Source organism: Dipodomys ordii, unplaced genomic scaffold (assembly GCF_000151885.1).
Source record: "Dipodomys ordii isolate 6190 unplaced genomic scaffold, Dord_2.0 Scaffold3, whole genome shotgun sequence".
In the NCBI taxonomy this organism is placed as follows: domain Eukaryota; kingdom Metazoa; phylum Chordata; class Mammalia; order Rodentia; family Heteromyidae; genus Dipodomys; species Dipodomys ordii.
Window position 1 is genome coordinate 11,022,708 of NW_012267219.1, and position 8,860 is coordinate 11,031,567.

An 8,860-nucleotide genomic window follows, 5' to 3' on the forward strand; every position below is an offset into this window, starting at 1 on the left:
GCCCAGAGTTCAGGCCCCAGGACCAGACCAAAAAAAAAAAAAAAAAAATTCTCTCTGCAACTCCTTTAGGAAGGCCCATGTTGGGCACTAATAATGTGAAGGCATCTCCTGATCAAGCGCTCAGGAGGTGCACATGCCTGGATGTTGAAGAACTGTAGCGGTGTTTTGAGTTGAACTGCAGCATGAAATGATCGGTTTATATCTAGGAGCTGTGTTGTTAGGAAAATTCCAGTATCTCTTTAATGAGAGTAACTCTCAGCACTTTGGAATTGATATTGAATAAGTAGGATTCATACCTTCTGTTGCCCACTCACTCAAAGGCATGTGTTTTCTAGGGAGCTGGTGTGAAGGTGGCCTTTTATTTTATTTTTGGAGTACTGGGGGCGGGAGACGGGAGAGTGTGGATCCTGGGATAGTCTTTCCCGTACACATAGGTACAATGGATACACTTCTTCCCTTTGTGAGTCTCCCATAGTTGAATTCACAGAGAAGACCACACATTTAATACTGAAAGATGTTCCTTGAACCCCCAAAGCCTATGTGCACAAAGAAGACAAAACTGGTAATCTGGCATCGCTTCAGACCCTCAAGCAGCATTAGTCAACCTTATATTCCAAAGCTGAGGTTGTTGGCAGGAAAGAAGCATGACAGAAACAGTGATTTTTTTTTTTTGCCAGTCCTGGGCCTTGAATTCAGGGCCTGGGCACTGTCCCTAAGCTTCTTTTGCTCAAGGCTAGCACTCCACCACTTGAGCAACAGTGCCACTTCTGGCTTTTTCTGTGTACGTGGTACCCAGGGCTTCATGCATGCTAGGCAAGCACTCTACCACTAAGCCACATTCCCCAGCTCCAAGAAACAGTGATTTAAAGTGAGACAGTCTCTATGGTTGGGGCAATCCGGCAGGGAAAATTTATCTTGCTTGCTTGTTTGTATGAAGACTTCATTTTGCATCCCAACGCTGTATATTATCAGATCTTGAACTCACACTCATTATTTCTCCTTCCTCAACTTAATTCTTCTCTGTGAAATGAGCATAACATGGTCATTTGAGAATTAAATGGGACACAGAATGGCGGGTACTTTGCTGTAGCATTTGGTACAGAATATGGGTTCATTAAGTGCTGGCTTCTGCAGGTCTCTAGTCACACTGTAAGAGAAGTCGGAGTGGTCACAGGGATTGTCTGCTTATTTGCTGAGTTCTGCAAACAGAAATATCTTCCCTGTGCTAAATTAGCTTTTTAGATGCAGTATGGAATGGCAGAATCTGCAACAAGACTCGGAAACCTGGGATGAAACCCTGGATTAGAATTTTAATTGTGTGACTTTTAGCAAGTTATTTAGTGTCTCTATTCCTCCTCTATGGTAGGTAGTAGTACTTTGTGGATGTTGTGAGGATGGTTTGAAATGAAACTGTTCTCATACTTGGCAAATCCTAAGTGACCAATAGCTATTCATACCCCCAGCCCTGGTCTCAGTCTCCTTTATATTCATTTCTCTCACCTGAGTCTATTTGATCTATGTTTATCCCGAGTGTCACCTTCTTCTTCCTCCATGTATTTCCAGCAACATTATAGGCTCTCTAGCAATGCCACAGGAACCAGCATTTTAGAGGGACTTTAAATCACTTAGTACAATCAATCATTTCATCTTATTATTATTATCATTACCATTTGTGTATGTGTGCTCATGATTTCTGACCATTCTAATTTTAATTATTTGTGTACTTCAAGGCAATCACTAAACATTCATTTTAGATGCAAGCAATATATCCAGCAAGCTGGATATAGTAACTCATGTGTCATCCTAGCTACTCCAGAGATTGAGATTGGGAGGATGGTGATTCAAGGCTAACTTGAGGAGAAGGTTTGTGACACTTCTCCATCTCAACTAATAGCTGGTGTCATGCACCTGTCATCCCAGTTATAGTAGGATGCATAAATAGGAGGAGCTCTGTCCAGGCCATGCTAGGCAAAAAAATGAGACCCTCTCTAGTAAGCAGAGTTAAAAAGTCTGGAGGTGTGATTCAGGTGGTAGAGACTCTACCTGGCAAGCACAAAACCCTGAGTTCAAATCTCAGTACTGCCAAAAAATAAATAAATAAAAAAGAAATGAGCGATATGAAGTCCAGTATGTTTAAGGAATTTAATTAAAAAGCACATAGCTAAGTCTATGGTCCCATTAGATCGAGACATCCAGGTTCTGGGATTTGTATCTAGATCTAAATACAATTTGGTTTTATTTTTGCCCCTTCTTTTTTTCCAGCAATCACTCATCTTTTTGTGATACAGATCTGCTGCTTTTCTAAGCACTGGAAATATTCGTTTATAAAGAAGAGTGAAGCTAGGCACCGGTGGCTCAAGCCTGTAATCCTAGCTACTCAAGAGGCTGAGATCTGAGGGTTGCTGTTTAAAGCCAGCCTGGGCAGGAAAGTCCATGGGACTCTTATCTCCAATTAACCACCAGAATACGGGGAGTGGTGCTGTGGCTCAAGTGGTAGAGCACTTGCCTTGAGCTGAAGAGCTCATGGACAGCACCCAGGCCCAGGGTTTGAGCCCTATGGCTGATTTAAAAAAAAAAAAAAAAGGACAATGAATGAAATTTTTGCTCCCATGAAGAGGCATACTGCCCCCTAACACAAGATCCAAGCCCCAATCCCACTACTACAAAAACAGCCTTATGTACTTGCTGTCTTGCCCGGCAAAGTGCCAGCGGCTCCTCAGCTTGGAACACGGGCTGGAGGACCCAAATTAAGTTAAAGACAGGTGAACGAATCTCTCATCTCCAGTGGCGCATTATTTACAAAAGGAATTGAAATCCATTTTTAAAATCGTGGGACAAAAGGACGGAGTCTTTGAACATGCTTTCTAATCTGCCTAAGTGCTTTCTCTTTGAAGTGTGAAGGTCCAGTGACTTATGTGGATGAATAAAGAGTGGATCATTGGGATCAAGGAGGCAGGCCCCTCTGTTCCCCAGGGCAATGGAGGTAGTGTGAGTGGAGGGCTGCACCCGCAGCCCTCCCCAGCATGGCAGCTGCCTTCTAAGCCCCAGGCAAGGGTGGCAGTAAAAAAACAATATTCACTGGTCTCTGAGCCTGGTCGGTGACAAGATTGTAAGGAGGGGCTATGAAGAAAGCCTGCTTACAGGACTGACCTCAGACAACAAGAACTCAGCCAGCAGAACCAGCAACGCTGGCTGCTTGGGTGAACACGCCCACCTTTGCTAATCTGGCCTAATGCAGCTAGATTATCATACTTCACATCCCTGGATCAGATGCCGCTTTTTGAGTGGTGAAAGATCCTGAATTCTCTGGGGAACACTATCTGTTTTTATTCAGCAGCAGCTCCTGAGGCATCGGGCTTTATTCTTGCAGCCCGCTGTCCTTCAGTCAGATAAAAGAGATAGCATATTTTAGTGAGTGTTTGTGCCGATGGTTATGGAAATGTTACATACACCCTCCCCACCCCCCACAACCAAGGATATAAGGTAGTAGTGAGCAGATAGCAGGATGGGTGTATTTGGGAGGTGGTTTTTATTTAGTGGAAAGCCAGAGCCTTATGAAATCACAGCTCACCTTTCTTTTTCATGTTCAACAACTCTGTGGGTTTCTTCTCCGAGGTGATTTGGTTTTATACCAGTGTGTCTGACTTGCAGGAAATACATGCATGTGTAAACTGGGAGGAGTTGAGTAGAAGGTGTTGGAGAGAGGCAGGCTTACTCTTTGGAGGAAAATAAACTGGATTCTTACTTAATATCGCAAACCTAATAGGGCAAACATGTTGGCAACATGGGGATAGAGTAGGTTTTTCTTTCCCAAAGACATCAAAAACATGGAACAATGAATTGATTATTAAAAACAAAGGGGTTCAGTCTGTCCAACAAATGACACCACAGACTCTTAATCAGACATGGAAAGGTTTGGAAAAGACCACTGTCATCTCCACACTCCCAGGGTTTACTGGCATTCAAGACAACCGAAAGGGTTGCTGAAAGTCTATATGAAAAATAGAGAGACCACATTAGATCAGTGGGCAAAGAATTTTAGAAAGCTTTGTTGTGGTAAGATGAAGGCAGGATGAGATGTTCAGAGGCGCATTCCCCAAAGAATTAAGGAGCCTATGAAGACAAATCCAACGGCCCTAGTAATCACAAAGATGCTATCTGAACAACAAGCAGATGTTGCTTTACACTCGTTGAATTTGGAAAAATTAGAAATGGAGGTGATGACAAACAGAGTGGGGAAAAGAGTAGAAGAGACAATAGTGACCTGGGGGAAGGCCAATCTTCATTCAAGTCTACATGTGCCCCAAATCTCTCTTAAAAGTCCCAAAAGAGCCTGGTAGAAGAACACTTACTGGGGAGGGTGGAGAGGCTGTTGGTAAAGTGCATACACTAGATATAAGACATCTGAATATCTAGCAGTTAAGAGCAGTGGGTAGAGAGACACAAGGGAATTTGGGAGGATATTAAAACATAGCACTGAATGGAAAACAAAGAAACAGGCAAAACCTATAACATTAAAACATTTAGGTGAGTTAAAAGATACCTTCACAAAGCTGGGTTTTGTGGCACATGCCTATAATGCCTGTATTTGGGAGGCAGATGCAGGAGGATTGTGGGTTCAAGGCCAGCTTGGGCTATATTGAAAGATTCTATCTCAAAAATAAACCCAGGACTGGAGCTCTGGCTCAGTGGTAGAGTGCCTGTCTAGCAAACTCAAGACTCTAGCTCCAAACCACTGAAAAGCAAAAAATCATACTTGCATATGTACACACTTCTGGAAGAATGTGCACAAACAAGCTCGGTATGGTGACATATGCTTGTAACTCCAGCCTTCTGGTAGTTGAGGAAGGATGGTAAATTTGAGGTCAGCCTGAGCTATTAGTGACACCTTATCTCAAAAAATAAAAATAAAAAAATGTATACAAAGGAAGTCACACTAAGCAAACTAGAGGAGTTGGGAGGGGAACAGGACTGTGGGTAAATGGAAATAATCCAACATACTAGCAAATATGAGTGGATTTTAGGTTTTGTGTTATTTCAACATCAACCTGCAGAAGAAAGGGACAAGTCTGTCACCGGGGTTGGGAGGTGAGACTTCCTGGACAGATCTGTCACAGGGTTTGGGAGGTGGGACTTCCTGGACAGATCTGTCACAGAGTTTGGGAGGTGGGACTTCCTGGACACTTGGGCTTTGAATGCCCTTCACTAAGCACTGACTAGAAAATAAAGCCCAGCTGCTGTAAGGAGGCTGAGATTTGAGAATCATGGTTTGAAGCCAGCTTGGGACAAATCTGGGAGACCTTTACTTCCAATCAGCTAGAAAAAAGCCAGAAGCAGAGGTGTGGCTCAAGTGGTAGAGCTCCAGCTGTAAGTGAAAAAGCTAAGTGGGAACACGAAACCCTGAGTTTAAGCTCCAGTATCAACACACACACACACACACACACAGACACAGACACACCCATACACACACACACAGACACAGACACACACACACACACACACGACCAACCGCTACATTGGCCAGAATCTCACCAGCTCCTTGGTGTCAGTCTCTAGGAAGTTTGAAGAATCTGTGTCTGATCAATGGGAGGTAGGTAGACTGATCCTATCCATGGGAACAATTTTCTAAGCATATAAAAAACGAAGTGTCAAATGATCTGCCTGGAAGATACAGCTTGTTTGTGTCAAAGCTGAAGCTGGGCCAGTTGTCTAGCAGTTTATTGGTACAGATTTTTTTTTTTTTGTCGGTCGTGGGGCTTGAACTTTGGGCTTGGGCACTGTCCCTGCGCTCTTGAGCTCTAGGCTGAAGATTCTTAAATATTTGATAGAATATATTACTGTCACTCTTTATGTAAACCATGATCTCAGAGAATTACAGCCATGGCAGCAGTGGCATTACTCATTCTGGTAACATTAAGAGTGAACAGGACTGAAGGAGTGGCTCAAATGGTATAGTACCTTCCTTTCAAGTGCAAGGCCTTGAGTTCAACCTCCAGTTCTTTCTGGATTTTAGGTATCAGATCCTCCAGCAGCCAGGGAGAAATGGTGATGATTTTGCAGCTTGTGCACAGGGTAGTGCTTGGCCGTTTCCTCATCTATCTATTCTCAAGTTCAATATCTCTCTAGCTCATCTGTCATGAATAACTTCTCTGATGAGTATCTAATTTTTGACCTTTACCCTAAATCTGGTATTTTGGGCCAGACAGTTGAGGTGTCTATTCTGTACACTGCAAGGTGTTGGCAGTAATCCTGGTCTTTGCCCAGTAACACATTGGAAATGTCACCAGAAATTGCCAAATGTGTTCTGGATGCAGAATCACATCTGGTTGGAAACCACTGGTGTAGACAAAGAACCTGGGACACACCAGCATTTCTTACAAAATCCAGTTTAGAAATGTTCTTTTAGGGCTGGGAAGGTGGCTCAGTGGTAGAGCACTTGCCTTGCATGCATGAGGCCCTGGGTTCGATTCCTCAGTACCACATAAGCAAAAAGAAAGCTGGAAGTGGCACTGTGGCTCAAGTGGTAGAGCACTAGCCTTGAGCTGAAGAGCTGAGGGGCAGCGCCCAGGCCCAGAGTTCAGGCCCCATGACTGGACCCAAATAATAAAAAAAAAATGTTCTTTTAGTTTTCAGGATATAGGATTCTCTTAGCTGCCTCTGTTAGGCAAAAGTAGAAGCTCAAAGAAGATGGTAATCACCTAATCCAATCTACTTAGGACAAAAGGAAGGTTTAGGCCCAATATATGAACTATTTCAGAAACAAAACAAGTAAAAGAAAAATGATTTTTGGTCTGAGTCAACTGAATATTTGAGCAAATGTATTCAGGTCCTCATTTTGGGGATAATTGCTTTATATATCTATATCTATATATATTTGTATGCTGTACATGTGGAAGTGTTGAAGGGAGAGGACAATGTTGGGGTCCAGTCTCTCAAGCCTTTCCCATGGCTTGCGTTCCTTCTTCTGAGTTTTGTAAGATTTGCAGTAAGAGAACCATCTTGCTACTCTGTTGGTGTTTTTTGGGGGAGAGGGGTAGGAGGTTACGAAGATTTGAACTCTGCTCTTTTCACTTGCTAGGCAGGTGCTCTACCACTGAGCCATACCTACAGCTCCATTTTTTCTTTGTCTGTTGGTTGTGGGGCTTGAATTCAGGGCCTAGGCACTGTCCCTGAGCTCTTTTGTTCAAGGTTAGCACTCTACCACTTTGACCCATAGCTCTACTTCTGGTTTTCTGGTGGTTAATTAGAGGTAAGAGTCTCATAGGCTTTTCCTCTGTGGGCTGGCTTTGAACCTTGATCCTCAGACTTCAGCCTCCTGAGTAGCTAGGATTACAGGCATGAGCCACCTGCTCCCAGCCCCTCAGCTCTAGTTTGTTGTTGTTGTTGTTATTGTTGTGGGACTTGAACTAAGGGCCTGGGGCTTTCCCTGAGCCTGTTTGTGCTAAGGCTACTGATCTACCACTTTAGCCACATCACCTCTTTGTTTTTGAATGGTTAATTGGAGATAGGACTCTCACAGGGACTTTTTTTCCTGGCTGGCTTTGAACCATGATCCTCAGATCTCCTGAGTAGCTAGGATCGCAGGCTTGAGCCACCAGCACCTGGCTTTATTATTATTTTTTTCCCCATTTTTGAGATAGGTTCTTGCTTTCTTCCAGGGTGCCATTAGTTCTATTTAGTTCTATCCCATTATTGATGGGATGACAGGTCTGCATTACTGTGTTTAGCTTTCCTCCATCCAGATGGATTCTCCTGGACTTTTCTAGCCTGGAACTTTCATCTTCCTGCTTGAGCCTCCCCGGTAGCTAGGATTATGGCATGAGCCGTCAGCATCTGGCTTATCTTTGCATCGGTTCTTTCATATAAAGTGGAAAAGTCTGTCCTAAAAATGAAGGTTCATAGAACTAAAGAAAAAAACAACAACAAAAAGCATGTAAAGGGGGGCAGGATGGGGGGAGATGGGAGGGCAGGGATGGGCAGGGGAAACAAAGGAGGAAGCAACAATCAATGCTTGATAAGAAATGTACTCATTACCTTACTCATGTAATTGTAACCCCTCTGTACGGTATTTTCACACACAAAAAACTTACTAATTTAAAAAAAAAAGCATGTAAAGGGATGGAGCACCTGCGTGAGATAGTTCCATCAAACAAAACAAGAATGTTTTTGGTTATTTTTATCCATAGCACAGAGCATCAGAAAATGTTTGTTGTTGCCTATGTAGTTGATTGTGCTGTGGAAAGGGCAGAAGGAATTAGATTTGAATTCGTTCCACTTGAGGGTCTAGCAGTTGCAGATATGACTTTTTATTAGGTGATATAGGACCAGGTTTAGATGCTCTTTTAACCTTGAAGCCAGGGCTCTGAATCATGTAGATGTATAATGGAAGGAAGAAGCACAACTTCCTTTGGTTCCATGTTTTCTCCGAGGAGATTGATACACATAGAAGGTAAGGATTCATCTCCACAGAGATGAGGCCTGGGATGCTGTGGGAGTGAGAAGTGCCAGAGAGAAGAAAGACAAGAAGCATCTCAAACAAAAACAAGGAAGCCCAAAAGAGAATGGTAAAATGATAAATTAGAAACACAATACTGTGAATGTTAAAGGAAAGCTTGGTGACTGGGAGAGATTAGAATACCAGAGAATAAAAGGATCCTGAAGAACAAATTACAAAGAGGGAATGAGATGTCCATGATGAATCCCTGGAGCATGAACTCCAGTCAGGTCTACTGTTCCTGTGGTGTAGCCTGGGGTTCTGGCCTTTTAACTCCCAGCATACCTCACAATGGCCCAGTGAAATGATCCAGAAGAGAGCCCGTGACAGAGATGGAACTATGAGATTCTTTTTTTTTTTTTGTCG